General features: G+C 43.9%; 7 non-coding genes across 7 annotated transcripts; all 7 read left to right on the forward strand.

The window, feature by feature from the left end:
- The first annotated feature begins 2,006 nt into the window (after positions 1-2,006).
- trnam-cau (transfer RNA methionine (anticodon CAU)) lies at positions 2,007-2,078 on the forward strand. The gene has a single exon. It is a non-coding gene; the product is annotated as a tRNA-Met (tRNA).
- A 1,027-nt stretch (positions 2,079-3,105) lies between these two features.
- On the forward strand, positions 3,106-3,177 carry trnam-cau (transfer RNA methionine (anticodon CAU)). The gene has a single exon. It is a non-coding gene; the product is annotated as a tRNA-Met (tRNA).
- A 4,003-nt stretch (positions 3,178-7,180) lies between these two features.
- Positions 7,181-7,252, forward strand: trnam-cau (transfer RNA methionine (anticodon CAU)). The gene has a single exon. It is a non-coding gene; the product is annotated as a tRNA-Met (tRNA).
- Positions 7,253-10,977: 3,725 nt separating this feature from the next.
- trnam-cau (transfer RNA methionine (anticodon CAU)) lies at positions 10,978-11,049 on the forward strand. Its single transcript has one exon. It is a non-coding gene; the product is annotated as a tRNA-Met (tRNA).
- A 743-nt stretch (positions 11,050-11,792) lies between these two features.
- trnat-cgu (transfer RNA threonine (anticodon CGU)) lies at positions 11,793-11,864 on the forward strand. Its single transcript has one exon. It is a non-coding gene; the product is annotated as a tRNA-Thr (tRNA).
- A 470-nt stretch (positions 11,865-12,334) lies between these two features.
- trnam-cau (transfer RNA methionine (anticodon CAU)) lies at positions 12,335-12,406 on the forward strand. Its single transcript has one exon. It is a non-coding gene; the product is annotated as a tRNA-Met (tRNA).
- A 2,636-nt stretch (positions 12,407-15,042) lies between these two features.
- Positions 15,043-15,114, forward strand: trnam-cau (transfer RNA methionine (anticodon CAU)). The gene has a single exon. It is a non-coding gene; the product is annotated as a tRNA-Met (tRNA).
- Positions 15,115-15,342: the final 228 nt, after the last annotated feature.

Genomic DNA, 15,342 nt, shown 5'->3' on the forward strand with positions numbered 1-15,342 from the left:
TTCTATCAGTTCATACTATTTGCAAGAGATAGACAGTGCCCCAGTGACCTAAAGGATTGGCCTCCTAAGCCAGGGATTGTGGGTTCAAGTCCCATCTGGGGTGGATGGAAGCAGAGTGGCGCAGTGGGATTGTGCTGGGCCCATTACCCAGAGGTCGATGGATCGAAACCATCCTCTGCTAAACAGTGTATTTTAAGTGCGAACAACATTTTTAAAAAACGTGTCGTTTCATGGGCATGTCTCAGTGCCATTATATATATTTTTTTACCTCTTCCAACAGTTCGTATAGGTCATACTGTTTACACAGTATCCCAGTGGCCTAAGACACTGGACTCCTAAGCCATGGATTGTGAGTTCTAGTCTTTTCTGAAGTGGCTGAGAGCAGAGTGGCGCAGCGGAAGTGTGCTGGGCCCATAACCCAGAGGTCGATGGATCGAAACCATCCTCTGCTAAACAGCTTATTTTAAGTGCGAACAACATTTTTTAAAAATGTGTCGTTTCATGGCCATGTCTCAGTGCCATTATATATATTTTTTTACCTCTTCCAACAGTTCGTATAGGTCATACTGTTTACACAGTATCCCAGTGGCCTAAGACACTGGACTCCTAAGCCACGGATTGTGGGTTCAAGTCCCATCTGGGGTGGATGGAAGCAGAGTGGCGCAGCGGGAGCGTGCTGGGCCCATAACCCAGAGGTCGATGGATCGAAACCATCCTCTGCTAAACAGTTTATTTTAAGTGCGAACAACATTTTTAAAAAATGTGTCGTTTCATGGGCATGTCTCAGTGCCATTATATATATTTTTTTACCTCTTCCAACAGTTCGTATAGGTCATACTGTTTACACAGTATCCCAGTGGCCTAACACACTGGACTCCTAAGCCATGGATTGTGAGTTCTAGTCTTTTCTGAAGTGGCTGAGAGCAGAGTGGCGCAGCGGAAGCGTCCTGGGCCCATAACCCAGAGGTCGATGGATCAAAACCATCCTCTGCTAAACAGTTTATTTTAAGTGCAAACAACATTTTTTTAAATGTGTCGTTTCATGGGCATGTCTCAGTGCCATTATAATTTTTTGTTTACCTCTTCCAACAGTTCGTATAGGTCATACTGTTTACACAGTATCCCAGTGGCCTAAGACACTGGACTCCTAAGCCACGGATTGTGAGTTCTAGTCTTTTCTGAATTGGCTGAGAGCAGAGTGGCGCAGTGGAAGTGTGCTGGGCCCATAACCCAGAGGTTGATGGGTCGAAACCATCCTCTGCTAAACAGTTTATTTTAAGTACGAACAACATTTTTTTTAAATGTGTCGTTTCATGGGCATGTCTCAGTGCCATTATATATATTTTTTTACCTCTTCCAACAGTTCGTATAGGTCATACTGTTTACACAGTATCCCAGTGGCCTAAGACACTGGACTCCTAAGCCAGAGATTGGGGGTTCAAGTCCCATCTGGGGTGGATGGAAGCAGAGTGGCGCAGCGGGAGCGTGCTGGGCCCATAACCCAGAGGTCGATGGATCGAAACCATCCTCTGCTAAACAGTTTATTTTAAGTGCGAACAACATTTTACTTAAATGTGTCGTTTCATGGGCATGTCTCAGTGCCATTATATATATTTTTTTACCTCTTCCAACAGTTCGTATAGGTCATACTGTTTACACAGTATCCCAGTGGCCTAAGACACTGGACTCCCAAGCCATGGATTGTGAGTTCTAGTCTTTTCTGAAGTGGCTGAGAGCAGAGTGGCGCAGCGGAAGCGTGCTGTGCCCATAACCCATAGGTCGATCGATGGATCGAAACCATCCTCTGCTAAACAGTTTGTTTTAAGTGCAAACATTTTAAAAAAATGTGTCGTTTCATGGGCATGTCTCAGTGCCATTATATATATTTTTTTACCTCTTCCAACAGTTCGTATAGGTCATACTGTTTACACAGTATCCCAGTGGCCTAAGACACTGGACTCCTAAGCCATGGATTGTGAGTTCTAGTCTTTACTGAAGTGTCTTAGAGCAGAGTGGCGCAGCGGAAGCGTGCTGGGCCCATAACCCAGAGGTCGATGGATCGAAACCATCCTCTGCTAAACAGCTTATTTTAAGTGCGAACAACATTTTTTTTAAATTTGTCGTTTCATTGGCATGTCTCAGTGCCATTATACTTTTTTGTTTACCTCTTCCAACAGTTCGTATAGGTCATACTGTTTACACAGTATCCCAGTGGCCTAAGACACTGGACTCCTAAGCCATGGATTGTTAGTTCTAGTATTTTCTGAAGTGTCTTAGAGCAGAGTGGAGCAGCGGAAGCGTGCTGGGCCCCTAACCCAGAGGTTCATCTATCGAAACCATCCTCTGCTAAACAGATTCTTTTCAAAAATGAAACGCAAACAGAAATTAGAAAGCTACATTTCATTTGCGTGTCTCAGTGCTATCCAGTACACATTGTTTTTACTGCTTCTATCAGTTCATACTATTTGCAAAAGATAGACAGTGCCCCAGTGACCTAAAGGATAAGGCACTGGCCTCCTAAGCCAGGGATTGTGGGTTCAAGTCCCATCTGGGTTGGATGGAAGCAGAGTGGCGCAGTGGGATTGTGCTGGGCCCATTACCCAGAGGTCGATGGATCGAAACCATCCTCTGCTAAACAGTGTATTTTAAGTGCGAACAACATTTTTAAAAAAACGTGTCGTTTCATGGGCATGTCTCAGTGCCATTATATATATTTTTTTACCTCTTCCAACAGTTCGTATAGGTCATACTGTTTACACAGTATCCCAGTGGCCTAAGACACTGGACTCCTAAGCCATGGATTGTGAGTTCTTGTCATTTCTGAAGCGGCTGAGAGCAGAGTGGCGCAGCGGAAGCGTGCTGGGCCCATATCCCAGAGGTCGATGGATCGAAACCATTCTCTGCTAAAGAGTTTATTTTAAGTGCGAACAACATTTTTTTTAAATGTGTCGTTTCATGGGCATGTCTCAGTGCCATTATATATATTTTTTTACCTCTTCCAACAGTTCGTATAGGTCATACTGTTTACACAGTATCCCAGTGGCCTAAGACACTGGACTCCTAAGCCATGGATTGTGAGTTCTAGTCTTTACTGAAGTGTCTTAGAGCAGAGTGGCGCAGCGGAAGCGTGCTGGGCCCATAACCCAGAGGTCGATGGATCGAAACCATCCTCTGCTAAACAGCTTATTTTAAGTGCGAACAACATTTTTTTTAAATTTGTCGTTTCATTGGCATGTCTCAGTGCCATTATACTTTTTTGTTTACCTCTTCCAACAGTTCGTATAGGTCATACTGTTTACACAGTATCCCAGTGGCCTAAGACACTGGACTCCTAAGCCATGGATTGTTAGTTCTAGTATTTTCTGAAGTGTCTTAGAGCAGAGTGGAGCAGCGGAAGCGTGCTGGGCCCCTAACCCAGAGGTTGATCTATCGAAACCATCCTCTGCTAAACAGATTCTTTTCAAAAATGAAACGCAAACAGAAATTAGAAAGCTACATTTCATTTGCGTGTCTCAGTGCTATCCAGTACACATTGTTTTTACTGCTTCTATCAGTTCATACTATTTGCAAAAGATAGACAGTGCCCCAGTGACCTAAAGGATAAGGCACTGGCCTCCTAAGCCAGGGATTGTGGGTTCAAGTCCCATCTGGGTTGGATGGAAGCAGAGTGGCGCAGTGGGATTGTGCTGGGCCCAGAGGTCGATGGATCGAAACCATCCTCTGCTAAACAGTGTATTTTAAGTGCGAACAACATTTTTAAAAAAACGTGTCGTTTCATGGGCATGTCTCAGTGCCATTATATATATTTTTTTACCTCTTCCAACAGTTCGTATAGGTCATACTGTTTACACAGTATCCCAGTGGCCTAAGACACTGGACTCCTAAGCCATGGATTGTGAGTTCTAGTCTTTTCAGAAGTGGCTGAGAGCAGAGTGGCGCAGCGGAAGTGTGCTGGGCCCATAACCCAGAGGTCGATGGATCGAAACCATCCTCTGCTAAACAGCTTATTTTAAGTGCGAACAACATTATTAAAAAATGTGTCGTTTCATGGCCATGTCTCAGTGCCATTATATATATTTTTTTACCTCTTCCAACAGTTCGTATAGGTCATACTGTTTACACAGTATCCCAGTGGCCTAAGACACTGGACTCCTAAGCCATGGATTGTGAGTTCTATTCTTTTCTGAAGTGGCTGAGAGCAGAGTGGCGCAGCGGAAGCTTGCTGGGCCCATAACCCAGAGGTCGATGGATCGAAACCATCCTCTGCTAAACAGTTTATTTTAAGTGCGAACAAATTTTTTTTTAAATGTGTCGTTTCATGAGCATGTCTCAGTGCCATTATAATTTTTTGTTTACCTCTTCCAACATTTCGTATAGGTCATACTGTTTACACAGTATCCCAGTGGCCTAAGACACTGGACTCCTAAGCCACGGATTGTGAGTTCTAGTCTTTTCTGAATTGGCTGAGAGCAGAGTGGCGCAGCGGAAGCGTGCTGGGCCCATAACCCAGAGGTCGATGGATAGAAACCATCCTCTGCTAAACAGTTTATTTTAAGTGCGAACAACATTTTTAAAAAATGTGTCGTTTCATGGGCATGTCTCAGTGCCATTATATATATTTTTTTACCTCTTCCAACAGTTCGTATAGGTCATACTGTTTACACAGTATCCCAGTGGCCTAAGACACTGGACTCCTAAGCCAGGGATTGTGGGTTCAAGTCCCATCTGGGGTGGATGGAAGCAGAGTGGCGCAGCGGGAGCGTGCTGGGCCCATAACCCAGAGGTCGATGGATCGAAACCATCCTCTGCTAAACAATTTATTTTAAGTGCGAACAACATTTTTTTTAAATGTGTCGTTTCATGGGCATGTCTCAGTGCCATTATATATATTTTTTTACCTCTTCCAACAGTTCGTATAGGTCATACTCTTTACACAGTATCCCAGTGGCCTAAGACACTGGACTCCTAAGCCATGGATTGTGAGTTCTAGTCTTCTCTGAAGTGGCTGAGAGCAGAGTGGCGCAGCGGAAGCGTGCTGGGCCCATAACACAGAGATCGATGGATCGAAACCATCCTCTGCTAAACAGTTTATTTTAAGTGCGAACAACATTTTTAAAAAATGTGTCGTTTCATGGGCATGTCTCAGTGCCATTATATATATTTTTTTACCTCTTCCAACAGTTCGTATAGGTCATACTGTTTACACAGTATCCCAGTGGCCTAAGACACTGGACTCCTAAGCCACGGATTGTGAGTTCTAGTCTTTTCTGAATTGGCTGAGAGCAGAGTGGCGCAGCGGAAGCGTGCTGGGCCCATAACCCAGAGGTCGATGGATAGAAACCATCCTCTGCTAAACAGTTTATTTTAAGTGCGAACAACATTTTTAAAAAATGTGTCGTTTCATGGGCATGTCTCAGTGCCATTATATATATTTTTTTACCTCTTCCAACAGTTCGTATAGGTCATACTGTTTACACAGTATCCCAGTGGCCTAAGACACTGGACTCCTAAGCCAGGGATTGTGGGTTCAAGTCCCATCTGGGGTGGATGGAAGCAGAGTGGCGCAGCGGGAGCGTGCTGGGCCCATAACCCAGAGGTCGATGGATCGAAACCATCCTCTGCTAAACAGTTTATTTTAAGTGCGAACAACATTTTTTTTAAATGTGTCGTTTCATGGGCATGTCTCAGTGCCATTATATATATTTTTTTACCTCTTCCAACAGTTCGTATAGGTCATACTCTTTACACAGTATCCCAGTGGCCTAAGACACTGGACTCCTAAGCCATGGATTGTGAGTTCTAGTCTTCTCTGAAGTGGCTGAGAGCAGAGTGGCGCAGCGGAAGCGTGCTGGGCCCATAACACAGAGATCGATGAATCGAAACCATCCTCTGCTAAACAGTTTATTTTAAGTGCGAACAACATTTTTAAAAAATGTGTCGTTTCATGGGCATGTCTCAGTGCCATTATATATATTTTTTTTACCTCTTCCAACAGTTCGTATAGGTCATACTGTTTACACAGTATCCCAGTGGCCTAAGACACTGGACTCCTAAGCCATGGATTGTGAGTTCTAGTCTTTTCTGAAGTGCCTGAGAGCAGAGTGGCGCAGCGGAAGCGTGCTAGGCCCATAACCCAGAGGTCGATGGATCGAAACCATCCTCTGCTAAACAGTTTATTTTAAGTGCGAACAAATTTTTTTTTAAATGTGTCGTTTCATGGGCATGTCTCAGTGCCATTATATATTTTTTTTTACCTCTTCCAACAGTTCGTATAGGTCATACTGTTTACACAGTATCCCAGTGGCCTAAGACACTGGACTCCTAAGCCATGGATTGTGAGTTCTAGTCTTTTCTGAAGTGGCTGAGAGCAGAGTGGCGCAGCGGAAGCGTGCTGGGCCCATAACACAGAGGTCGATGGATCGAAACCATCCTCTGCTAAACAGTTTATTTTAAGTGCGAACAACATTTTTTTTAAATGTGTCGTTTCATGGGCATGTCTCAGTGCCATTATAATTTTTTGTTTACCTCTTCCAACAGTTCGTATAGGTCATACTGTTTACACAGTATCCCAGTGGCCTAAGACACTGGACTCCTAAGCCACGGATTGTGAGTTCTAGTCTTTTCTGAATTGGCTGAGAGCAGAGTGGCGCAGCTGAAGCGTGCTGGGCCCATAACCCAGAGGTCGATGGATCGAAACCATCCTCTGCTAAACAGTTTATTTTAAGTGCGAACAACATTTTTAAAAAATGTGTCGTTTCATGGGCATGTCTCAGTGCCATTATATATATTTTTTTTACCTCTTCCAACAGTTCGTATAGGTCATACTGTTTACACAGTATCCCAGTGGCCTAAGACACTGGACTCCTAAGCCATGGATTGTGAGTTCTAGTCTTTTCTGAAGTGGCTGAGAGCAGAGTGGCTCAGCGGAAGCTTGCTGGGCCCATAACCCGGAGGTCGATGGATCGAAACCATCCTCTGCTAAACAGTTTATTTTAAGTGCAAACAATTTTTTTTTTAAATGTGTCGTTTCATGGGCATGTCTCAGTGCCATTATATATATTTTTTTACCTCTTCCAACAGTTCGTATAGGTCATACTGTTTACACAGTATCCCAGTGGCCTAAGACACTGGACTCCTAAGCCATGGATTGTGAGTTCTAGTCTTTTCTGAAGTGGCTGAGAGCAGAGTGGCGCAGCGGAAGCGTGCTGGGCCCATAACCCAGAGGTCGATGGATCGAAACCATCCTCTGCTAAACAGTTTATTTTAAGTGCGAACAACATTTTTTTTAAATGTGTCGTTTCATGGGCATGTCTCAGTGCCATTATAATTTTTTGTTTACCTCTTCTAAAAGTTTGTATAGGTCATACTGTTTACACAGTATCCCAGTGGCCTAAGACACTGGACTCCTAAGCCACGGATTGTGAGTTCTAGTCTTTTCTGAATTGGCTGAGAGCAGAGTGGCGCAGCTGAAGCGTGCTGGGCCCATAACCCAGAGGTCGATGGATCGAAACCATCCTCTGCTAAACAGTGTATTTTAAGTGCGAACAACATTTTTAAAAAAACGTGTCGTTTCATGGGCATGTCTCAGTGCCATTATATATATTTTTTTACCTCTTCCAACAGTTCGTATAGGTCATACTGTTTACACAGTATCCCAGTGGCCTAAGACACTGGACTCCTAAGCCATGGATTGTGAGTTCTAGTCTTTTCAGAAGTGGCTGAGAGCAGAGTGGCGCAGCGGAAGTGTGCTGGGCCCATAACCCAGAGGTCGATGGATCGAAACCATCCTCTGCTAAACAGCTTATTTTAAGTGCGAACAACATTATTAAAAAATGTGTCGTTTCATGGCCATGTCTCAGTGCCATTATATATATTTTTTTACCTCTTCCAACAGTTCGTATAGGTCATACTGTTTACACAGTATCCCAGTGGCCTAAGACACTGGACTCCTAAGCCATGGATTGTGAGTTCTATTCTTTTCTGAAGTGGCTGAGAGCAGAGTGGCGCAGCGGAAGCTTGCTGGGCCCATAACCCAGAGGTCGATGGATCGAAACCATCCTCTGCTAAACAGTTTATTTTAAGTGCGAACAAATTTTTTTTTAAATGTGTCGTTTCATGAGCATGTCTCAGTGCCATTATAATTTTTTGTTTACCTCTTCCAACATTTCGTATAGGTCATACTGTTTACACAGTATCCCAGTGGCCTAAGACACTGGACTCCTAAGCCACGGATTGTGAGTTCTAGTCTTTTCTGAATTGGCTGAGAGCAGAGTGGCGCAGCGGAAGCGTGCTGGGCCCATAACCCAGAGGTCGATGGATAGAAACCATCCTCTGCTAAACAGTTTATTTTAAGTGCGAACAACATTTTTAAAAAATGTGTCGTTTCATGGGCATGTCTCAGTGCCATTATATATATTTTTTTACCTCTTCCAACAGTTCGTATAGGTCATACTGTTTACACAGTATCCCAGTGGCCTAAGACACTGGACTCCTAAGCCAGGGATTGTGGGTTCAAGTCCCATCTGGGGTGGATGGAAGCAGAGTGGCGCAGCGGGAGCGTGCTGGGCCCATAACCCAGAGGTCGATGGATCGAAACCATCCTCTGCTAAACAATTTATTTTAAGTGCGAACAACATTTTTTTTAAATGTGTCGTTTCATGGGCATGTCTCAGTGCCATTATATATATTTTTTTACCTCTTCCAACAGTTCGTATAGGTCATACTCTTTACACAGTATCCCAGTGGCCTAAGACACTGGACTCCTAAGCCATGGATTGTGAGTTCTAGTCTTCTCTGAAGTGGCTGAGAGCAGAGTGGCGCAGCGGAAGCGTGCTGGGCCCATAACACAGAGATCGATGGATCGAAACCATCCTCTGCTAAACAGTTTATTTTAAGTGCGAACAACATTTTTAAAAAATGTGTCGTTTCATGGGCATGTCTCAGTGCCATTATATATATTTTTTTACCTCTTCCAACAGTTCGTATAGGTCATACTGTTTACACAGTATCCCAGTGGCCTAAGACACTGGACTCCTAAGCCACGGATTGTGAGTTCTAGTCTTTTCTGAATTGGCTGAGAGCAGAGTGGCGCAGCGGAAGCGTGCTGGGCCCATAACCCAGAGGTCGATGGATAGAAACCATCCTCTGCTAAACAGTTTATTTTAAGTGCGAACAACATTTTTAAAAAATGTGTCGTTTCATGGGCATGTCTCAGTGCCATTATATATATTTTTTTACCTCTTCCAACAGTTCGTATAGGTCATACTGTTTACACAGTATCCCAGTGGCCTAAGACACTGGACTCCTAAGCCAGGGATTGTGGGTTCAAGTCCCATCTGGGGTGGATGGAAGCAGAGTGGCGCAGCGGGAGCGTGCTGGGCCCATAACCCAGAGGTCGATGGATCGAAACCATCCTCTGCTAAACAGTTTATTTTAAGTGCGAACAACATTTTTTTTAAATGTGTCGTTTCATGGGCATGTCTCAGTGCCATTATATATATTTTTTTACCTCTTCCAACAGTTCGTATAGGTCATACTCTTTACACAGTATCCCAGTGGCCTAAGACACTGGACTCCTAAGCCATGGATTGTGAGTTCTAGTCTTCTCTGAAGTGGCTGAGAGCAGAGTGGCGCAGCGGAAGCGTGCTGGGCCCATAACACAGAGATCGATGAATCGAAACCATCCTCTGCTAAACAGTTTATTTTAAGTGCGAACAACATTTTTAAAAAATGTGTCGTTTCATGGGCATGTCTCAGTGCCATTATATATATTTTTTTTACCTCTTCCAACAGTTCGTATAGGTCATACTGTTTACACAGTATCCCAGTGGCCTAAGACACTGGACTCCTAAGCCATGGATTGTGAGTTCTAGTCTTTTCTGAAGTGCCTGAGAGCAGAGTGGCGCAGCGGAAGCGTGCTAGGCCCATAACCCAGAGGTCGATGGATCGAAACCATCCTCTGCTAAACAGTTTATTTTAAGTGCGAACAAATTTTTTTTTAAATGTGTCGTTTCATGGGCATGTCTCAGTGCCATTATATATTTTTTTTTACCTCTTCCAACAGTTCGTATAGGTCATACTGTTTACACAGTATCCCAGTGGCCTAAGACACTGGACTCCTAAGCCATGGATTGTGAGTTCTAGTCTTTTCTGAAGTGGCTGAGAGCAGAGTGGCGCAGCGGAAGCGTGCTGGGCCCATAACACAGAGGTCGATGGATCGAAACCATCCTCTGCTAAACAGTTTATTTTAAGTGCGAACAACATTTTTTTTAAATGTGTCGTTTCATGGGCATGTCTCAGTGCCATTATAATTTTTTGTTTACCTCTTCCAACAGTTCGTATAGGTCATACTGTTTACACAGTATCCCAGTGGCCTAAGACACTGGACTCCTAAGCCACGGATTGTGAGTTCTAGTCTTTTCTGAATTGGCTGAGAGCAGAGTGGCGCAGCTGAAGCGTGCTGGGCCCATAACCCAGAGGTCGATGGATCGAAACCATCCTCTGCTAAACAGTTTATTTTAAGTGCGAACAACATTTTTAAAAAATGTGTCGTTTCATGGGCATGTCTCAGTGCCATTATATATATTTTTTTTACCTCTTCCAACAGTTCGTATAGGTCATACTGTTTACACAGTATCCCAGTGGCCTAAGACACTGGACTCCTAAGCCATGGATTGTGAGTTCTAGTCTTTTCTGAAGTGGCTGAGAGCAGAGTGGCTCAGCGGAAGCTTGCTGGGCCCATAACCCGGAGGTCGATGGATCGAAACCATCCTCTGCTAAACAGTTTATTTTAAGTGCAAACAATTTTTTTTTTAAATGTGTCGTTTCATGGGCATGTCTCAGTGCCATTATATATATTTTTTTACCTCTTCCAACAGTTCGTATAGGTCATACTGTTTACACAGTATCCCAGTGGCCTAAGACACTGGACTCCTAAGCCATGGATTGTGAGTTCTAGTCTTTTCTGAAGTGGCTGAGAGCAGAGTGGCGCAGCGGAAGCGTGCTGGGCCCATAACCCAGAGGTCGATGGATCGAAACCATCCTCTGCTAAACAGTTTATTTTAAGTGCGAACAACATTTTTTTTAAATGTGTCGTTTCATGGGCATGTCTCAGTGCCATTATAATTTTTTGTTTACCTCTTCTAAAAGTTTGTATAGGTCATACTGTTTACACAGTATCCCAGTGGCCTAAGACACTGGACTCCTAAGCCACGGATTGTGAGTTCTAGTCTTTTCTGAATTGGCTGAGAGCAGAGTGGCGCAGCTGAAGCGTGCTGGGCCCATAACCCAGAGGTCGATGGATCGAAACCATCCTCTGCTAAACAGTTTATTTTAAGTGCGAACAACATTTTAAAAAAATTTGTCGTTTCATGGGCATGTCTCAGTGCCATTATATATATTTTTTTTACCTCTTCCAACAGTTCGTATAGGTCATACTGTTTACACAGTATCCCAGTGGCCTAAGACACTGGACTCCTAAGCCATGGATTGTGAGTTCTAGTCTTTTCTGAATTGGCTGAGAGCAGAGTGGCGCAGCTGAAGCGTGCTGGGCCCATAACCCAGAGGTCGATGGATCGAAACCATCCTCTGCTAAACAGTTTATTTTAAGTGCGAACAACATTTTAAAAAAAATTGTCGTTTCATGGGCATGTCTCAGTGCCATTATATATATTTTTTTTACCTCTTCCAACAGTTCGTATAGGTCATACTGTTTACACAGTATCCCAGTGGCCTAAGACACTGGACTCCTAAGCCAGGGATTGGGAGTTCAAGTCCCATCTGGGGTGGATGGAAGCAGAGTGGCGCAGCGGAAGCGTGCTGGGCCCGTAACCCAGAGGTCGATGGATCGAAACCATCCTCTGCTAAACAGTTTATTTTAAGTGCGAACAACATTTTTTTAAAATGTGTCGTTTCATGGGCATGTCTCAGTGCCATTATATATATTTTTTTATCTCTTCCAACAGTTCGTATAGGTCATACTGTTTACACAGTATCCCAGTGGCCTAAGACACTGGACTCCTAAGCCATGGATTGTGAGTTCTAGTCTTTTCTGAAGTGGCTGAGAGCAGACTGGCGCAGCGGAAGCGTGCTGGGCCCATAACCCAGAGGTCGATGGATCAAAACCATCCTCTGCTAAACAGCTTATTTTAAGTGCGAACAACATTTTTAAAAAATGTGTCGTTTCATGGCCATGTCTCAGTGCCATTATATATCTTTTTTTACCTCTTCCAACAGTTCGTATAGGTCATACTGTTTACACAGTATCCCAGTGGCCTAAGACACTGGACTCCTAAGCCATGGATTGTGAGTTCTAGTCTTTTATGAAGTGGCTGAGAGCAGAGTGGCGCAGCGGAAGCGTGCTGGGCCCATAACCCAGAGGTCGATGGATCGAAACCATCCTCTGCTAAACAGTTTATTTTAAGTGCGAACAACATTTTTTTTAAATGTGTCGTTTCATGGGCATGTCTCAGTGCCATTATATATTTTTTTTTATCTCTTCCAACAGTTCGTATAGGTCATACTGTTTACACAGTATCCCAGTGGCCTAAGACTCTGGACTCCTAAGCCATGGATAGTGAGTTCTAGTCTTTTCTGAAGTGGCTGAGAGCAGAGTGGCGCAGCGGAAGTGTTCTGGGCCCATAACCCAGAGGTCGATGGATCGAAACCATCCTCTGCTAAACAGTTTATTTTAAGTGCGAACAACATTTTTAAAAAATGTGTCGTTTCATGGGCATGTCTCAGTGCCATTATATATATTTTTTTACCTCTTCCAACAGTTCGTATAGGTCATACTGTTTACACAGTATCCCAGTGGCCTAAGACTCTGGACTCCTAAGCCATGGATTGTGAGTTCTAGTCTTTTCTGAAGTGGCTGAGAGCAGAGTGGCGCAGCGGAAGCGTGCTGGGCCCATAACCCAGAGGTCAATGGATCGAAACCATCCTCTGCTAAACAGTTTATTTTAAGTGCGAACAACATTTTTTTAAATGTGTCGTTTCATGGGCATGTCTCAGTGCCATTATATATATTTTTTATCTCTTCCAACAGTTCGTATAGGTCATACTGTTTACACAGTATCCCAGTGGCCTAAGACACTGGACTCCTAAGCCATGGATTGTGAGTTCTAGTCTTTTCTGAAGTGGCTGAGAGCAGAGTGGCGCAGCGGAAGCGTGCTGGCCCCATAACACAGAGGTCGATGGATCGAAACCATCCTCTGCTAAACAGTTTATTTTAAGTGCGAACAACATTTTTTTTAAATGTGTCGTTTCATGAGCATGTCTCAGTGCCATTATAATTTTTTGTTTACCTCTTCCAACATTTCGTATAGGTCATACTGTTTACACAGTATCCCAGTGGCCTAAGACACTGGACTCCTAAGCCACGGATTGTGAGTTCTAGTCTTTTCTGAATTGGCTGAGAGCAGAGTGGCGCAGCGGAAGCGTGCTGGGCCCATAACCCAGAGGTCGATGGATAGAAACCATCCTCTGCTAAACAGTTTATTTTAAGTGCGAACAACATTTTTAAAAAATGTGTCGTTTCATGGGCATGTCTCAGTGCCATTATATATATTTTTTTACCTCTTCCAACAGTTCGTATAGGTCATACTGTTTACACAGTATCCCAGTGGCCTAAGACACTGGACTCCTAAGCCAGGGATTGTGGGTTCAAGTCCCATCTGGGGTGGATGGAAGCAGAGTGGCGCAGCGGGAGCGTGCTGGGCCCATAACCCAGAGGTCGATGGATCGAAACCATCCTCTGCTAAACAGTTTATTTTAAGTGCGAACAACATTTTTTTTAAATGTGTCGTTTCATGGGCATGTCTCAGTGCCATTATATATATTTTTTTACCTCTTCCAACAGTTCGTATAGGTCATACTCTTTACACAGTATCCCAGTGGCCTAAGACACTGGACTCCTAAGCCATGGATTGTGAGTTCTAGTCTTCTCTGAAGTGGCTGAGAGCAGAGTGGCGCAGCGGAAGCGTGCTGGGCCCATAACACAGAGATCGATGGATCGAAACCATCCTCTGCTAAACAGTTTATTTTAAGTGCGAACAACATTTTTAAAAAATGTGTCGTTTCATGGGCATGTCTCAGTGCCATTATATATATTTTTTTACCTCTTCCAACAGTTCGTATAGGTCATACTGTTTACACAGTATCCCAGTGGCCTAAGACACTGGACTCCTAAGCCACGGATTGTGAGTTCTAGTCTTTTCTGAATTGGCTGAGAGCAGAGTGGCGCAGCGGAAGCGTGCTGGGCCCATAACCCAGAGGTCGATGGATAGAAACCATCCTCTGCTAAACAGTTTATTTTAAGTGCGAACAACATTTTTAAAAAATGTGTCGTTTCATGGGCATGTCTCAGTGCCATTATATATATTTTTTTACCTCTTCCAACAGTTCGTATAGGTCATACTGTTTACACAGTATCCCAGTGGCCTAAGACACTGGACTCCTAAGCCAGGGATTGTGGGTTCAAGTCCCATCTGGGTTGGATGGAAGCAGAGTGGCTCAGCGGGAGCGTGCTGGGCCCATAACCCAGAGGTCGATGGATCGAAACCATCCTCTGCTAAACAGTTTATTTTAAGTGCGAACAACAATTTTTTTAAATGTGTCGTTTCATGGGCATGTCTCAGTGCCATTATATATATTTTTTTACCTCTTCCAACAGTTCGTATAGGTCATACTCTTTACACAGTATCCCAGTGGCCTAAGACACTGGACTCCTAAGCCATGGATTGTGAGTTCTAGTCTTCTCTGAAGTGGCTGAGAGCAGAGTGGCGCAGCGGAAGCGTGCTGGGCCCATAACACAGAGATCGATGAATCGAAACCATCCTCTGCTAAACAGTTTATTTTAAGTGCGAACAACATTTTTAAAAAATGTGTCGTTTCATGGGCATGTCTCAGTGCCATTATAATTTTTTGTTTACCTCTTCCAACAGTTCGTATAGGTCATACTGTTTACACAGTATCCCAGTGGCCTAAGACACTGGACTCCTAAGCCACGGATTGTGAGTTCTAGTCTTTTCTGAAATGGCTGAGAGCAGAGTGGCGCAGCGGAAGCGTGCTGGGCCCATAACCCAGAGGTCGATGGATCGAAACCATCCTCTGCTAAACAGTTTATTTTAAGTGCGAACAACATTTTTAAAAAATGTGTCGTTTCATGGGCATGTCTCAGTGCCATTATATATATTTTTTTTACCTCTTCCAACAGTTCGTATAGGTCATACTGTTTACACAGTATCCCAGTGGCCTAAGACACTGGACTCCTAAGCCATGGATTGTGAGTTCTAGTCTTTTCTGAAGTGGCTGAGAGCAGAGTGGCGCAGCGGAAGCTTGCTG

The sequence above is a fragment of the Oncorhynchus clarkii genome, chromosome 7, assembly GCF_045791955.1.
Source record: "Oncorhynchus clarkii lewisi isolate Uvic-CL-2024 chromosome 7, UVic_Ocla_1.0, whole genome shotgun sequence".
NCBI lineage: Eukaryota > Metazoa > Chordata > Actinopteri > Salmoniformes > Salmonidae > Oncorhynchus > Oncorhynchus clarkii.